General features: G+C 38.7%; 16 non-coding genes across 16 annotated transcripts; all 16 read right to left on the bottom strand.

Annotated features, from left to right (window-relative positions):
- Nucleotides 1-76: 76 nt before the first annotated feature.
- On the bottom strand, nucleotides 77-167 carry TRNAR-UCU (transfer RNA arginine (anticodon UCU)). The gene is given in 2 exon segments: nucleotides 77-112; nucleotides 131-167. It is a non-coding gene; the product is annotated as a tRNA-Arg (tRNA).
- A 1268-nt stretch (nucleotides 168-1435) lies between these two features.
- TRNAK-UUU (transfer RNA lysine (anticodon UUU)) lies at nucleotides 1436-1508 on the bottom strand. Its single transcript has one exon. It is a non-coding gene; the product is annotated as a tRNA-Lys (tRNA).
- A 1654-nt stretch (nucleotides 1509-3162) lies between these two features.
- TRNAK-UUU (transfer RNA lysine (anticodon UUU)) lies at nucleotides 3163-3235 on the bottom strand. Its single transcript has one exon. It is a non-coding gene; the product is annotated as a tRNA-Lys (tRNA).
- Nucleotides 3236-3530: 295 nt separating this feature from the next.
- On the bottom strand, nucleotides 3531-3621 carry TRNAR-UCU (transfer RNA arginine (anticodon UCU)). The gene is given in 2 exon segments: nucleotides 3531-3566; nucleotides 3585-3621. It is a non-coding gene; the product is annotated as a tRNA-Arg (tRNA).
- Nucleotides 3622-4889: 1268 nt separating this feature from the next.
- Nucleotides 4890-4962, bottom strand: TRNAK-UUU (transfer RNA lysine (anticodon UUU)). Its single transcript has one exon. It is a non-coding gene; the product is annotated as a tRNA-Lys (tRNA).
- A 295-nt stretch (nucleotides 4963-5257) lies between these two features.
- On the bottom strand, nucleotides 5258-5348 carry TRNAR-UCU (transfer RNA arginine (anticodon UCU)). Its single transcript is given in 2 exon segments — nucleotides 5258-5293; nucleotides 5312-5348. It is a non-coding gene; the product is annotated as a tRNA-Arg (tRNA).
- Nucleotides 5349-6616: 1268 nt separating this feature from the next.
- Nucleotides 6617-6689, bottom strand: TRNAK-UUU (transfer RNA lysine (anticodon UUU)). The gene has a single exon. It is a non-coding gene; the product is annotated as a tRNA-Lys (tRNA).
- Nucleotides 6690-6984: 295 nt separating this feature from the next.
- Nucleotides 6985-7075, bottom strand: TRNAA-UGC (transfer RNA alanine (anticodon UGC)). Its single transcript is given in 2 exon segments — nucleotides 6985-7020; nucleotides 7039-7075. It is a non-coding gene; the product is annotated as a tRNA-Ala (tRNA).
- A 1268-nt stretch (nucleotides 7076-8343) lies between these two features.
- Nucleotides 8344-8416, bottom strand: TRNAK-UUU (transfer RNA lysine (anticodon UUU)). The gene has a single exon. It is a non-coding gene; the product is annotated as a tRNA-Lys (tRNA).
- Nucleotides 8417-8711: 295 nt separating this feature from the next.
- Nucleotides 8712-8802, bottom strand: TRNAR-UCU (transfer RNA arginine (anticodon UCU)). Its single transcript is given in 2 exon segments — nucleotides 8712-8747; nucleotides 8766-8802. It is a non-coding gene; the product is annotated as a tRNA-Arg (tRNA).
- A 1268-nt stretch (nucleotides 8803-10070) lies between these two features.
- TRNAK-UUU (transfer RNA lysine (anticodon UUU)) lies at nucleotides 10071-10143 on the bottom strand. The gene has a single exon. It is a non-coding gene; the product is annotated as a tRNA-Lys (tRNA).
- A 1654-nt stretch (nucleotides 10144-11797) lies between these two features.
- TRNAK-UUU (transfer RNA lysine (anticodon UUU)) lies at nucleotides 11798-11870 on the bottom strand. The gene has a single exon. It is a non-coding gene; the product is annotated as a tRNA-Lys (tRNA).
- Nucleotides 11871-13524: 1654 nt separating this feature from the next.
- TRNAK-UUU (transfer RNA lysine (anticodon UUU)) lies at nucleotides 13525-13597 on the bottom strand. The gene has a single exon. It is a non-coding gene; the product is annotated as a tRNA-Lys (tRNA).
- A 295-nt stretch (nucleotides 13598-13892) lies between these two features.
- On the bottom strand, nucleotides 13893-13983 carry TRNAR-UCU (transfer RNA arginine (anticodon UCU)). Its single transcript is given in 2 exon segments — nucleotides 13893-13928; nucleotides 13947-13983. It is a non-coding gene; the product is annotated as a tRNA-Arg (tRNA).
- A 1268-nt stretch (nucleotides 13984-15251) lies between these two features.
- On the bottom strand, nucleotides 15252-15324 carry TRNAK-UUU (transfer RNA lysine (anticodon UUU)). Its single transcript has one exon. It is a non-coding gene; the product is annotated as a tRNA-Lys (tRNA).
- Nucleotides 15325-15619: 295 nt separating this feature from the next.
- TRNAR-UCU (transfer RNA arginine (anticodon UCU)) lies at nucleotides 15620-15710 on the bottom strand. Its single transcript is given in 2 exon segments — nucleotides 15620-15655; nucleotides 15674-15710. It is a non-coding gene; the product is annotated as a tRNA-Arg (tRNA).
- Nucleotides 15711-16416: the final 706 nt, after the last annotated feature.

Here is a 16416-nt window from a genome sequence, read left to right on the forward strand (position 1 = left end):
TGCCGGTATTAGTACTAAATACAGAGAATATAATAATGAATTGGTACTTGGGATAACAGGGTAACAGGGATAAAACTGACTCTGGTGGGATTCGAACCCACAACCTTTGAATATCTTTTTTACATTCACCTAGAAGTCCAATGCGCTATCCATTGCGCCACAGAGCCAATCTGCTATAATGAGGTGCAGAGATGTTCCGAAATGAAATAATGAGCTTTAGCTGTTGATCAGCTTTATAAAGTTCGTTTGATACTATAACCATGGCTATATTTTGAATATTGAATTGGTGAAATGATATTCACCGTCTCAGACTACATGATACCATTGGTAAATCTACGTACGACTTAAGTTTAGTCAAATGGCACATAATATGTGAGACAGATGTGTATTTCACAACTCCATGAAAGACGTTTTTGCAATTTTAGTAATGGAATATCTTATTCATCATGCAGGGGTCCACAAAAAGAGCATACAATTAGAGTACTTTTTCTTTAAAGGAAACAACCGCCTGAGCAGGGACTTGAACCCTGGACCCTCAGATTAAAAGTCTGATGCTCTACCGACTGAGCTATCCAGGCTCTGCTATACTCTACCTTAAAATCAGCTAAACAAATGTGGACGTACACTGACCTACACTTTGTATATTTATATAATTACATATATTAGCAATGAATATTCTAGAGTTTAATAATGAATTGATATTTTAAGCATTTGAAATTTCAGCAGCACACGTAATCCATTTTAACTCCTGAAATTTGTACTATCTCATTTTCGGATGACATAGAAATCACGTGTTTAAAATGACACTGTGAAATTAATAAAGGGCCAAATACTATTACTAACTCCTGAATTACATTTTCAGCAGTATCATTGGGAATTTCCTCTTGGGCATAGACTATGCAACATTTTCAAAGCAAACAGTCTCTGTTTAAGTAGACTTTCTTTCACTGCCATTTTGGTAAATGTTTTTGGTGATGGAGAAGCAGGATTGCTGGTTACTGTTTCAATTAGTTATAAAATAGAGGAGGGATCAAATTGACCCAATTGGTGTTCGAACCCTTAGCGTTTGAATGCTTTTGCTACATTCGCCTAGGACTCCAAGCCGCAATCCATTGCATCAGAGATCCGACCTGATTCAACAAGGTGATCAGAGATTCACAAATAAAAAGATGACCTATAAGTTGTTGACCAACTTTATCAAATTAATCGGACACTAGCTTACATTTTGAACATTGAATTGGATAAAAGATAATCAACATGTCAAACTACATGATACAGTTTGGGTAAGTCTTCTTAACCCTTGTCAAAGAAAGTAGAGCACAGATGGGTATGTAAGGACTCGATCAAGACTTTTTTGAACCATCTGTAATTGGACTTCCCATTCATTGGATTCTGAAAAGAGTATGCAATTGATATACATTTTCTTTAACCAAGCCGCCTGAACAGGGACTTGAACCCTGGGCCCTCAGATTAAAAGTCTGATGCTCTACCGACTGAGCTATCCAGGCTCTGAGGCAGCACCCCACAAAATGACATTATCAACATTAGGAAGTGTCCCAACTATCACTACGTTTTTTAACCCCTTGCGTGCGGGGCGTATTTTCCGCCTGTGCTGACTCCGCCTTGCGTGGGCGGAGTCATGACGGAACGGTTTCGTCATCAGCACAGCTCACCCGTAGCTGATGACGGAACCGTTCTGTCATCAGCACGCAAGGGGTTAAGATGGTTGCCGGTATTAGTACTAAATACAGAGAATATAATAATGAATTGGTACTTGGGATAACAGGGTAACAGGGATAAAACTGACTCTGGTGGGATTCGAAACCACAACCTTTGAATATCTTTTTTACATTCACCTGGAAGTCCAATGCGCTATCCATTGCGCCACAGAGCCAATCTGCTATAATGAGGTGCAGAGATGTTCCGAAATGAAATAATGAGCTTTAGCTGTTGATCAGCTTTATAAAGTTCGTTTGATACTATAACCATGGCTATATTTTGAATATTGAATTGGTGAAATGATATTCACCGTCTCAGACTACATGATACCATTGGTAAATCTACGTACGACTTAAGTTTAGTCAAATGGCACATAATATGTGAGACAGATGTGTATTTCACAACTCCATGAAAGACGTTTTTGCAATTTTAGTAATGGAATATCTTATTCATCATGCAGGGGTCCACAAAAAGAGCATACAATTAGAGTACTTTTTCTTTAAAGGAAACAACCGCCTGAGCAGGGACTTGAACCCTGGACCCTCAGATTAAAAGTCTGATGCTCTACCGACTGAGCTATCCAGGCTCTGCTATACTCTACCTTAAAATCAGCTAAACAAATGTGGACGTACACTGACCTACACTTTGTATATTTATATAATTACATATATTAGCAATGAATATTCTAGAGTTTAATAATGAATTGATATTTTAAGCATTTGAAATTTCAGCAGCACACGTAATCCATTTTAACTCCTGAAATTTGTACTATCTCATTTTCGGATGACATAGAAATCACGTGTTTAAAATGACACTGTGAAATTAATAAAGGGCCAAATACTATTACTAACTCCTGAATTACATTTTCAGCAGTATCATTGGGAATTTCCTCTTGGGCATAGACTATGCAACATTTTCAAAGCAAACAGTCTCTGTTTAAGTAGACTTTCTTTCACTGCCATTTTGGTAAATGTTTTTGGTGATGGAGAAGCAGGATTGCTGGTTACTGTTTCAATTAGTTATAAAATAGAGGAGGGATCAAATTGACCCAATTGGTGTTCGAACCCTTAGCGTTTGAATGCTTTTGCTACATTCGCCTAGGACTCCAAGCCGCAATCCATTGCATCAGAGATCCGACCTGATTCAACAAGGTGATCAGAGATTCACAAATAAAAAGATGACCTATAAGTTGTTGACCAACTTTATCAAATTAATCGGACACTAGCTTACATTTTGAACATTGAATTGGATAAAAGATAATCAACATGTCAAACTACATGATACAGTTTGGGTAAGTCTTCTTAACCCTTGTCAAAGAAAGTAGAGCACAGATGGGTATGTAAGGACTCGATCAAGACTTTTTTGAACCATCTGTAATTGGACTTCCCATTCATTGGATTCTGAAAAGAGTATGCAATTGATATACATTTTCTTTAACCAAGCCGCCTGAACAGGGACTTGAACCCTGGGCCCTCAGATTAAAAGTCTGATGCTCTACCGACTGAGCTATCCAGGCTCTGAGGCAGCACCCCACAAAATGACATTATCAACATTAGGAAGTGTCCCAACTATCACTACGTTTTTTAACCCCTTGCGTGCGGGGCGTATTTTCCGCCTGTGCTGACTCCGCCTTGCGTGGGCGGAGTCATGACGGAACGGTTTCGTCATCAGCACAGCTCACCCGTAGCTGATGACAGAACCGTTCTGTCATCAGCACGCAAGGGGTTAAGATGGTTGCCGGTATTAGTACTAAATACAGAGAATATAATAATGAATTGGTACTTGGGATAACAGGGTAACAGGGATAAAACTGACTCTGGTGGGATTCGAACCCACAACCTTTGAATATCTTTTTTACATTCACCTAGAAGTCCAATGCGCTATCCATTGCGCCACAGAGCCAATCTGCTATAATGAGGTGCAGAGATGTTCCGAAATGAAATAATGAGCTTTAGCTGTTGATCAGCTTTATAAAGTTCGTTTGATACTATAACCATGGCTATATTTTGAATATTGAATTGGTGAAATGATATTCACCGTCTCAGACTACATGATACCATTGGTAAATCTACGTACGACTTAAGTTTAGTCAAATGGCACATAATATGTGAGACAGATGTGTATTTCACAACTCCATGAAAGACGTTTTTGCAATTTTAGTAATGGAATATCTTATTCATCATGCAGGGGTCCACAAAAAGAGCATACAATTAGAGTACTTTTTCTTTAAAGGAAACAACCGCCTGAGCAGGGACTTGAACCCTGGACCCTCAGATTAAAAGTCTGATGCTCTACCGACTGAGCTATCCAGGCTCTGCTATACTCTACCTTAAAATCAGCTAAACAAATGTGGACGTACACTGACCTACACTTTGTATATTTATATAATTACATATATTAGCAATGAATATTCTAGAGTTTAATAATGAATTGATATTTTAAGCATTTGAAATTTCAGCAGCACACGTAATCCATTTTAACTCCTGAAATTTGTACTATCTCATTTTCGGATGACATAGAAATCACGTGTTTAAAATGACACTGTGAAATTAATAAAGGGCCAAATACTATTACTAACTCCTGAATTACATTTTCAGCAGTATCATTGGGAATTTCCTCTTGGGCATAGACTATGCAACATTTTCAAAGCAAACAGTCTCTGTTTAAGTAGACTTTCTTTCACTGCCATTTTGGTAAATGTTTTTGGTGATGGAGAAGCAGGATTGCTGGTTACTGTTTCAATTAGTTATAAAATAGAGGAGGGATCAAATTGACCCAATTGGTGTTCGAACCCTTAGCGTTTGAATGCTTTTGCTACATTCGCCTAGGACTCCAAGCCGCAATCCATTGCATCAGAGATCCGACCTGATTCAACAAGGTGATCAGAGATTCACAAATAAAAAGATGACCTATAAGTTGTTGACCAACTTTATCAAATTAATCGGACACTAGCTTACATTTTGAACATTGAATTGGATAAAAGATAATCAACATGTCAAACTACATGATACAGTTTGGGTAAGTCTTCTTAACCCTTGTCAAAGAAAGTAGAGCACAGATGGGTATGTAAGGACTCGATCAAGACTTTTTTGAAACATCTGTAATTGGACTTCCCATTCATTGGATTCTGAAAAGAGTATGCAATTGATATACATTTTCTTTAACCAAGCCGCCTGAACAGGGACTTGAACCCTGGGCCCTCAGATTAAAAGTCTGATGCTCTACCGACTGAGCTATCCAGGCTCTGAGGCAGCACCCCACAAAATGACATTATCAACATTAGGAAGTGTCCCAACTATCACTACGTTTTTTAACCCCTTGCGTGCGGGGCGTATTTTCCGCCTGTGCTGACTCCGCCTTGCGTGGGCGGAGTCATGACGGAACGGTTTCGTCATCAGCACAGCTCACCCGTAGCTGATGACAGAACCGTTCTGTCATCAGCACGCAAGGGGTTAAGATGGTTGCCGGTATTAGTACTAAATACAGAGAATATAATAATGAATTGGTACTTGGGATAACAGGGTAACAGGGATAAAACTGACTCTGGTGGGATTCGAACCCACAACCTTTGAATATCTTTTTTACATTCACCTAGAAGTCCAATGCGCTATCCATTGCGCCACAGAGCCAATCTGCTATAATGAGGTGCAGAGATGTTCCGAAATGAAATAATGAGCTTTAGCTGTTGATCAGCTTTATAAAGTTCGTTTGATACTATAACCATGGCTATATTTTGAATATTGAATTGGTGAAATGATATTCACCGTCTCAGACTACATGATACCATTGGTAAATCTACGTACGACTTAAGTTTAGTCAAATGGCACATAATATGTGAGACAGATGTGTATTTCACAACTCCATGAAAGACGTTTTTGCAATTTTAGTAATGGAATATCTTATTCATCATGCAGGGGTCCACAAAAAGAGCATACAATTAGAGTACTTTTTCTTTAAAGGAAACAACCGCCTGAGCAGGGACTTGAACCCTGGACCCTCAGATTAAAAGTCTGATGCTCTACCGACTGAGCTATCCAGGCTCTGCTATACTCTACCTTAAAATCAGCTAAACAAATGTGGACGTACACTGACCTACACTTTGTATATTTATATAATTACATATATTAGCAATGAATATTCTAGAGTTTAATAATGAATTGATATTTTAAGCATTTGAAATTTCAGCAGCACACGTAATCCATTTTAACTCCTGAAATTTGTACTATCTCATTTTCGGATGACATAGAAATCACGTGTTTAAAATGACACTGTGAAATTAATAAAGGGCCAAATACTATTACTAACTCCTGAATTACATTTTCAGCAGTATCATTGGGAATTTCCTCTTGGGCATAGACTATGCAACATTTTCAAAGCAAACAGTCTCTGTTTAAGTAGACTTTCTTTCACTGCCATTTTGGTAAATGTTTTTGGTGATGGAGAAGCAGGATTGCTGGTTACTGTTTCAATTAGTTATAAAATAGAGGAGGGATCAAATTGACCCAATTGGTGTTCGAACCCTTAGCGTTTGAATGCTTTTGCTACATTCGCCTAGGACTCCAAGCCGCAATCCATTGCATCAGAGATCCGACCTGATTCAACAAGGTGATCAGAGATTCACAAATAAAAAGATGACCTATAAGTTGTTGACCAACTTTATCAAATTAATCGGACACTAGCTTACATTTTGAACATTGAATTGGATAAAAGATAATCAACATGTCAAACTACATGATACAGTTTGGGTAAGTCTTCTTAACCCTTGTCAAAGAAAGTAGAGCACAGATGGGTATGTAAGGACTCGATCAAGACTTTTTTGAACCATCTGTAATTGGACTTCCCATTCATTGGATTCTGAAAAGAGTATGCAATTGATATACATTTTCTTTAACCAAGCCGCCTGAACAGGGACTTGAACCCTGGGCCCTCAGATTAAAAGTCTGATGCTCTACCGACTGAGCTATCCAGGCTCTGAGGCAGCACCCCACAAAATGACATTATCAACATTAGGAAGTGTCCCAACTATCACTACGTTTTTTAACCCCTTGCGTGCGGGGCGTATTTTCCGCCTGTGCTGACTCCGCCTTGCGTGGGCGGAGTCATGACGGAACGGTTTCGTCATCAGCACAGCTCACCCGTAGCTGATGACGGAACCGTTCTGTCATCAGCACGCAAGGGGTTAAGATGGTTGCCGGTATTAGTACTAAATACAGAGAATATAATAATGAATTGGTACTTGGGATAACAGGGTAACAGGGATAAAACTGACTCTGGTGGGATTCGAAACCACAACCTTTGAATATCTTTTTTACATTCACCTGCAAGTCCAATGCGCTATCCATTGCGCCACAGAGCCAATCTGCTATAATGAGGTGCAGAGATGTTCCGAAATGAAATAATGAGCTTTAGCTGTTGATCAGCTTTATAAAGTTCGTTTGATACTATAACCATGGCTATATTTTGAATATTGAATTGGTGAAATGATATTCACCGTCTCAGACTACATGATACCATTGGTAAATCTACGTACGACTTAAGTTTAGTCAAATGGCACATAATATGTGAGACAGATGTGTATTTCACAACTCCATGAAAGACGTTTTTGCAATTTTAGTAATGGAATATCTTATTCATCATGCAGGGGTCCACAAAAAGAGCATACAATTAGAGTACTTTTTCTTTAAAGGAAACAACCGCCTGAGCAGGGACTTGAACCCTGGACCCTCAGATTAAAAGTCTGATGCTCTACCGACTGAGCTATCCAGGCTCTGCTATACTCTACCTTAAAATCAGCTAAACAAATGTGGACGTACACTGACCTACACTTTGTATATTTATATAATTACATATATTAGCAATGAATATTCTAGAGTTTAATAATGAATTGATATTTTAAGCATTTGAAATTTCAGCAGCACACGTAATCCATTTTAACTCCTGAAATTTGTACTATCTCATTTTCGGATGACATAGAAATCACGTGTTTAAAATGACACTGTGAAATTAATAAAGGGCCAAATACTATTACTAACTCCTGAATTACATTTTCAGCAGTATCATTGGGAATTTCCTCTTGGGCATAGACTATGCAACATTTTCAAAGCAAACAGTCTCTGTTTAAGTAGACTTTCTTTCACTGCCATTTTGGTAAATGTTTTTGGTGATGGAGAAGCAGGATTGCTGGTTACTGTTTCAATTAGTTATAAAATAGAGGAGGGATCAAATTGACCCAATTGGTGTTCGAACCCTTAGCGTTTGAATGCTTTTGCTACATTCGCCTAGGACTCCAAGCCGCAATCCATTGCATCAGAGATCCGACCTGATTCAACAAGGTGATCAGAGATTCACAAATAAAAAGATGACCTATAAGTTGTTGACCAACTTTATCAAATTAATCGGACACTAGCTTACATTTTGAACATTGAATTGGATAAAAGATAATCAACATGTCAAACTACATGATACAGTTTGGGTAAGTCTTCTTAACCCTTGTCAAAGAAAGTAGAGCACAGATGGGTATGTAAGGACTCGATCAAGACTTTTTTGAACCATCTGTAATTGGACTTCCCATTCATTGGATTCTGAAAAGAGTATGCAATTGATATACATTTTCTTTAACCAAGCCGCCTGAACAGGGACTTGAACCCTGGGCCCTCAGATTAAAAGTCTGATGCTCTACCGACTGAGCTATCCAGGCTCTGAGGCAGCACCCCACAAAATGACATTATCAACATTAGGAAGTGTCCCAACTATCACTACGTTTTTTAACCCCTTGCGTGCGGGGCGTATTTTCCGCCTGTGCTGACTCCGCCTTGCGTGGGCGGAGTCATGACGGAACGGTTTCGTCATCAGCACAGCTCACCCGTAGCTGATGACAGAACCGTTCTGTCATCAGCACGCAAGGGGTTAAGATGGTTGCCGGTATTAGTACTAAATACAGAGAATATAATAATGAATTGGTACTTGGGATAACAGGGTAACAGGGATAAAACTGACTCTGGTGGGATTCGAACCCACAACCTTTGAATATCTTTTTTACATTCACCTAGAAGTCCAATGCGCTATCCATTGCGCCACAGAGCCAATCTGCTATAATGAGGTGCAGAGATGTTCCGAAATGAAATAATGAGCTTTAGCTGTTGATCAGCTTTATAAAGTTCGTTTGATACTATAACCATGGCTATATTTTGAATATTGAATTGGTGAAATGATATTCACCGTCTCAGACTACATGATACCATTGGTAAATCTACGTACGACTTAAGTTTAGTCAAATGGCACATAATATGTGAGACAGATGTGTATTTCACAACTCCATGAAAGACGTTTTTGCAATTTTAGTAATGGAATATCTTATTCATCATGCAGGGGTCCACAAAAAGAGCATACAATTAGAGTACTTTTTCTTTAAAGGAAACAACCGCCTGAGCAGGGACTTGAACCCTGGACCCTCAGATTAAAAGTCTGATGCTCTACCGACTGAGCTATCCAGGCTCTGCTATACTCTACCTTAAAATCAGCTAAACAAATGTGGACGTACACTGACCTACACTTTGTATATTTATATAATTACATATATTAGCAATGAATATTCTAGAGTTTAATAATGAATTGATATTTTAAGCATTTGAAATTTCAGCAGCACACGTAATCCATTTTAACTCCTGAAATTTGTACTATCTCATTTTCGGATGACATAGAAATCACGTGTTTAAAATGACACTGTGAAATTAATAAAGGGCCAAATACTATTACTAACTCCTGAATTACATTTTCAGCAGTATCATTGGGAATTTCCTCTTGGGCATAGACTATGCAACATTTTCAAAGCAAACAGTCTCTGTTTAAGTAGACTTTCTTTCACTGCCATTTTGGTAAATGTTTTTGGTGATGGAGAAGCAGGATTGCTGGTTACTGTTTCAATTAGTTATAAAATAGAGGAGGGATCAAATTGACCCAATTGGTGTTCGAACCCTTAGCGTTTGAATGCTTTTGCTACATTCGCCTAGGACTCCAAGCCGCAATCCATTGCATCAGAGATCCGACCTGATTCAACAAGGTGATCAGAGATTCACAAATAAAAAGATGACCTATAAGTTGTTGACCAACTTTATCAAATTAATCGGACACTAGCTTACATTTTGAACATTGAATTGGATAAAAGATAATCAACATGTCAAACTACATGATACAGTTTGGGTAAGTCTTCTTAACCCTTGTCAAAGAAAGTAGAGCACAGATGGGTATGTAAGGACTCGATCAAGACTTTTTTGAACCATCTGTAATTGGACTTCCCATTCATTGGATTCTGAAAAGAGTATGCAATTGATATACATTTTCTTTAACCAAGCCGCCTGAACAGGGACTTGAACCCTGGGCCCTCAGATTAAAAGTCTGATGCTCTACCGACTGAGCTATCCAGGCTCTGAGGCAGCACCCCACAAAATGACATTATCAACATTAGGAAGTGTCCCAACTATCACTACGTTTTTTAACCCCTTGCGTGCGGGGCGTATTTTCCGCCTGTGCTGACTCCGCCTTGCGTGGGCGGAGTCATGACGGAACGGTTTCGTCATCAGCACAGCTCACCCGTAGCTGATGACGGAACCGTTCTGTCATCAGCACGCAAGGGGTTAAGATGGTTGCCGGTATTAGTACTAAATACAGAGAATATAATAATGAATTGGTACTTGGGATAACAGGGTAACAGGGATAAAACTGACTCTGGTGGGATTCGAAACCACAACCTTTGAATATCTTTTTTACATTCACCTGGAAGTCCAATGCGCTATCCATTGCGCCACAGAGCCAATCTGCTATAATGAGGTGCAGAGATGTTCCGAAATGAAATAATGAGCTTTAGCTGTTGATCAGCTTTATAAAGTTCGTTTGATACTATAACCATGGCTATATTTTGAATATTGAATTGGTGAAATGATATTCACCGTCTCAGACTACATGATACCATTGGTAAATCTACGTACGACTTAAGTTTAGTCAAATGGCACATAATATGTGAGACAGATGTGTATTTCACAACTCCATGAAAGACGTTTTTGCAATTTTAGTAATGGAATATCTTATTCATCATGCAGGGGTCCACAAAAAGAGCATACAATTAGAGTACTTTTTCTTTAAAGGAAACAACCGCCTGAGCAGGGACTTGAACCCTGGACCCTCAGATTAAAAGTCTGATGCTCTACCGACTGAGCTATCCAGGCTCTGCTATACTCTACCTTAAAATCAGCTAAACAAATGTGGACGTACACTGACCTACACTTTGTATATTTATATAATTACATATATTAGCAATGAATATTCTAGAGTTTAATAATGAATTGATATTTTAAGCATTTGAAATTTCAGCAGCACACGTAATCCATTTTAACTCCTGAAATTTGTACTATCTCATTTTCGGATGACATAGAAATCACGTGTTTAAAATGACACTGTGAAATTAATAAAGGGCCAAATACTATTACTAACTCCTGAATTACATTTTCAGCAGTATCATTGGGAATTTCCTCTTGGGCATAGACTATGCAACATTTTCAAAGCAAACAGTCTCTGTTTAAGTAGACTTTCTTTCACTGCCATTTTGGTAAATGTTTTTGGTGATGGAGAAGCAGGATTGCTGGTTACTGTTTCAATTAGTTATAAAATAGAGGAGGGATCAAATTGACCCAATTGGTGTTCGAACCCTTAGCGTTTGAATGCTTTTGCTACATTCGCCTAGGACTCCAAGCCGCAATCCATTGCATCAGAGATCCGACCTGATTCAACAAGGTGATCAGAGATTCACAAATAAAAAGATGACCTATAAGTTGTTGACCAACTTTATCAAATTAATCGGACACTAGCTTACATTTTGAACATTGAATTGGATAAAAGATAATCAACATGTCAAACTACATGATACAGTTTGGGTAAGTCTTCTTAACCCTTGTCAAAGAAAGTAGAGCACAGATGGGTATGTAAGGACTCGATCAAGACTTTTTTGAACCATCTGTAATTGGACTTCCCATTCATTGGATTCTGAAAAGAGTATGCAATTGATATACATTTTCTTTAACCAAGCCGCCTGAACAGGGACTTGAACCCTGGGCCCTCAGATTAAAAGTCTGATGCTCTACCGACTGAGCTATCCAGGCTCTGAGGCAGCACCCCACAAAATGACATTATCAACATTAGGAAGTGTCCCAACTATCACTACGTTTTTTAACCCCTTGCGTGCGGGGCGTATTTTCCGCCTGTGCTGACTCCGCCTTGCGTGGGCGGAGTCATGACGGAACGGTTTCGTCATCAGCACAGCTCACCCGTAGCTGATGACGGAACCGTTCTGTCATCAGCACGCAAGGGGTTAAGATGGTTGCCGGTATTAGTACTAAATACAGAGAATATAATAATGAATTGGTACTTGGGATAACAGGGTAACAGGGATAAAACTGACTCTGGTGGGATTCGAAACCACAACCTTTGAATATCTTTTTTACATTCACCTGGAAGTCCAATGCGCTATCCATTGCGCCACAGAGCCAATCTGCTATAATGAGGTGCAGAGATGTTCCGAAATGAAATAATGAGCTTTAGCTGTTGATCAGCTTTATAAAGTTCGTTTGATACTATAACCATGGCTATATTTTGAATATTGAATTGGTGAAATGATATTCACCGTCTCAGACTACATGATACCATTGGTAAATCTACGTACGACTTAAGTTTAGTCAAATGGCACATAATATGTGAGACAGATGTGTATTTCACAACTCCATGAAAGACGTTTTTGCAATTTTAGTAATGGAATATCTTATTCATCATGCAGGGGTCCACAAAAAGAGCATACAATTAGAGTACTTTTTCTTTAAAGGAAACAACCGCCTGAGCAGGGACTTGAACCCTGGACCCTCAGATTAAAAGTCTGATGCTCTACCGACTGAGCTATCCAGGCTCTGCTATACTCTACCTTAAAATCAGCTAAACAAATGTGGACGTACACTGACCTACACTTTGTATATTTATATAATTACATATATTAGCAATGAATATTCTAGAGTTTAATAATGAATTGATATTTTAAGCATTTGAAATTTCAGCAGCACACGTAATCCATTTTAACTCCTGAAATTTGTACTATCTCATTTTCGGATGACATAGAAATCACGTGTTTAAAATGACACTGTGAAATTAATAAAGGGCCAAATACTATTACTAACTCCTGAATTACATTTTCAGCAGTATCATTGGGAATTTCCTCTTGGGCATAGACTATGCAACATTTTCAAAGCAAACAGTCTCTGTTTAAGTAGACTTTCTTTCACTGCCATTTTGGTAAATGTTTTTGGTGATGGAGAAGCAGGATTGCTGGTTACTGTTTCAATTAGTTATAAAATAGAGGAGGGATCAAATTGACCCAATTGGTGTTCGAACCCTTAGCGTTTGAATGCTTTTGCTACATTCGCCTAGGACTCCAAGCCGCAATCCATTGCATCAGAGATCCGACCTGATTCAACAAGGTGATCAGAGATTCACAAATAAAAAGATGACCTATAAGTTGTTGACCAACTTTATCAAATTAATCGGACACTAGCTTACATTTTGAACATTGAATTGGATAAAAGATAATCAACATGTCAAACTACATGATACAGTTTGGGTAAGTCTTCTTAACCCTTGTCAAAGAAAGTAGAGCACAGATGGGTATGTAAGGACTCGATCAAGACTTTTTTGAACCATCTGTAATTGGACTTCCCATTCATTGGATTCTGAAAAGAGTATGCAATTGATATACATTTTCTTTAACCAAGCCGCCTGAACAGGGACTTGAACCCTGGGCCCTCAGATTAAAAGTCTGATGCTCTACCGACTGAGCTATCCAGGCTCTGAGGCAGCACCCCACAAAATGACATTATCAACATTAGGAAGTGTCCCAACTATCACTACGTTTTTTAACCCCTTGCGTGCGGGGCGTATTTTCCGCCTGTGCTGACTCCGCCTTGCGCGGGCGGAGTCATGACGGAACGGTTTCGTCATCAGCACAGCTCACCCGTAGCTGATGACAGAACCGTTCTGTCATCAGCACGCAAGGGGTTAAGATGGTTGCCGGTATTAGTACTAAATACAGAGAATATAATAATGAATTGGTACTTGGGATAACAGGGTAACAGGGATAAAACTGACTCTGGTGGGATTCGAACCCACAACCTTTGAATATCTTTTTTACATTCACCTAGAAGTCCAATGCGCTATCCATTGCGCCACAGAGCCAATCTGCTATAATGAGGTGCAGAGATGTTCCGAAATGAAATAATGAGCTTTAGCTGTTGATCAGCTTTATAAAGTTCGTTTGATACTATAACCATGGCTATATTTTGAATATTGAATTGGTGAAATGATATTCACCGTCTCAGACTACATGATACCATTGGTAAATCTACGTACGACTTAAGTTTAGTCAAATGGCACATAATATGTGAGACAGATGTGTATTTCACAACTCCATGAAAGACGTTTTTGCAATTTTAGTAATGGAATATCTTATTCATCATGCAGGGGTCCACAAAAAGAGCATACAATTAGAGTACTTTTTCTTTAAAGGAAACAACCGCCTGAGCAGGGACTTGAACCCTGGACCCTCAGATTAAAAGTCTGATGCTCTACCGACTGAGCTATCCAGGCTCTGCTATACTCTACCTTAAAATCAGCTAAACAAATGTGGACGTACACTGACCTACACTTTGTATATTTATATAATTACATATATTAGCAATGAATATTCTAGAGTTTAATAATGAATTGATATTTTAAGCATTTGAAATTTCAGCAGCACACGTAATCCATTTTAACTCCTGAAATTTGTACTATCTCATTTTCGGATGACATAGAAATCACGTGTTTAAAATGACACTGTGAAATTAATAAAGGGCCAAATACTATTACTAACTCCTGAATTACATTTTCAGCAGTATCATTGGGAATTTCCTCTTGGGCATAGACTATGCAACATTTTCAAAGCAAACAGTCTCTGTTTAAGTAGACTTTCTTTCACTGCCATTTTGGTAAATGTTTTTGGTGATGGAGAAGCAGGATTGCTGGTTACTGTTTCAATTAGTTATAAAATAGAGGAGGGATCAAATTGACCCAATTGGTGTTCGAACCCTTAGCGTTTGAATGCTTTTGCTACATTCGCCTAGGACTCCAAGCCGCAATCCATTGCATCAGAGATCCGACCTGATTCAACAAGGTGATCAGAGATTCACAAATAAAAAGATGACCTATAAGTTGTTGACCAACTTTATCAAATTAATCGGACACTAGCTTACATTTTGAACATTGAATTGGATAAAAGATAATCAACATGTCAAACTACATGATACAGTTTGGGTAAGTCTTCTTAACCCTTGTCAAAGAAAGTAGAGCACAGATGGGTATGTAAGGACTCGATCAAGACTTTTTTGAAACATCTGTAATTGGACTTCCCATTCATTGGATTCTGAAAAGAGTATGCAATTGATATACATTTTCTTTAACCAAGCCGCCTGAACAGGGACTTGAACCCTGGGCCCTCAGATTAAAAGTCTGATGCTCTACCGACTGAGCTATCCAGGCTCTGAGGCAGCACCCCACAAAATGACATTATCAACATTAGGAAGTGTCCCAACTATCACTACGTTTTTTAACCCCTTGCGTGCGGGGCGTATTTTCCGCCTGTGCTGACTCCGCCTTGCGTGGGCGGAGTCATGACGGAACGGTTTCGTCATCAGCACAGCTCACCCGTAGCTGATGACAGAACCGTTCTGTCATCAGCACGCAAGGGGTTAAGATGGTTGCCGGTATTAGTACTAAATACAGAGAATATAATAATGAATTGGTACTTGGGATAACAGGGTAACAGGGATAAAACTGACTCTGGTGGGATTCGAACCCACAACCTTTGAATATCTTTTTTACATTCACCTAGAAGTCCAATGCGCTATCCATTGCGCCACAGAGCCAATCTGCTATAATGAGGTGCAGAGATGTTCCGAAATGAAATAATGAGCTTTAGCTGTTGATCAGCTTTATAAAGTTCGTTTGATACTATAACCATGGCTATATTTTGAATATTGAATTGGTGAAATGATATTCACCGTCTCAGACTACATGATACCATTGGTAAATCTACGTACGACTTAAGTTTAGTCAAATGGCACATAATATGTGAGACAGATGTGTATTTCACAACTCCATGAAAGACGTTTTTGCAATTTTAGTAATGGAATATCTTATTCATCATGCAGGGGTCCACAAAAAGAGCATACAATTAGAGTACTTTTTCTTTAAAGGAAACAACCGCCTGAGCAGGGACTTGAACCCTGGACCCTCAGATTAAAAGTCTGATGCTCTACCGACTGAGCTATCCAGGCTCTGCTATACTCTACCTTAAAATCAGCTAAACAAATGTGGACGTACACTGACCTACACTTTGTATATTTATATAATTACATATATTAGCAATGAATATTCTAGAGTTTAATAATGAATTGATATTTTAAGCATTTGAAATTTCAGCAGCACACGTAATCCATTTTAACTCCTGAAATTTGTACTATCTCATTTTCGGATGACATAGAAATCACGTGTTTAAAATGACACTGTGAAATTAATAAAGGGCCAAATACTATTACTAACTCCTGAATTACATTTTCAGCAGTATCATTG

This window comes from Lissotriton vulgaris, chromosome 1_2, assembly GCF_964263255.1.
Source record: "Lissotriton vulgaris chromosome 1_2, aLisVul1.2, whole genome shotgun sequence".
Classification (NCBI taxonomy): domain Eukaryota; kingdom Metazoa; phylum Chordata; class Amphibia; order Caudata; family Salamandridae; genus Lissotriton; species Lissotriton vulgaris.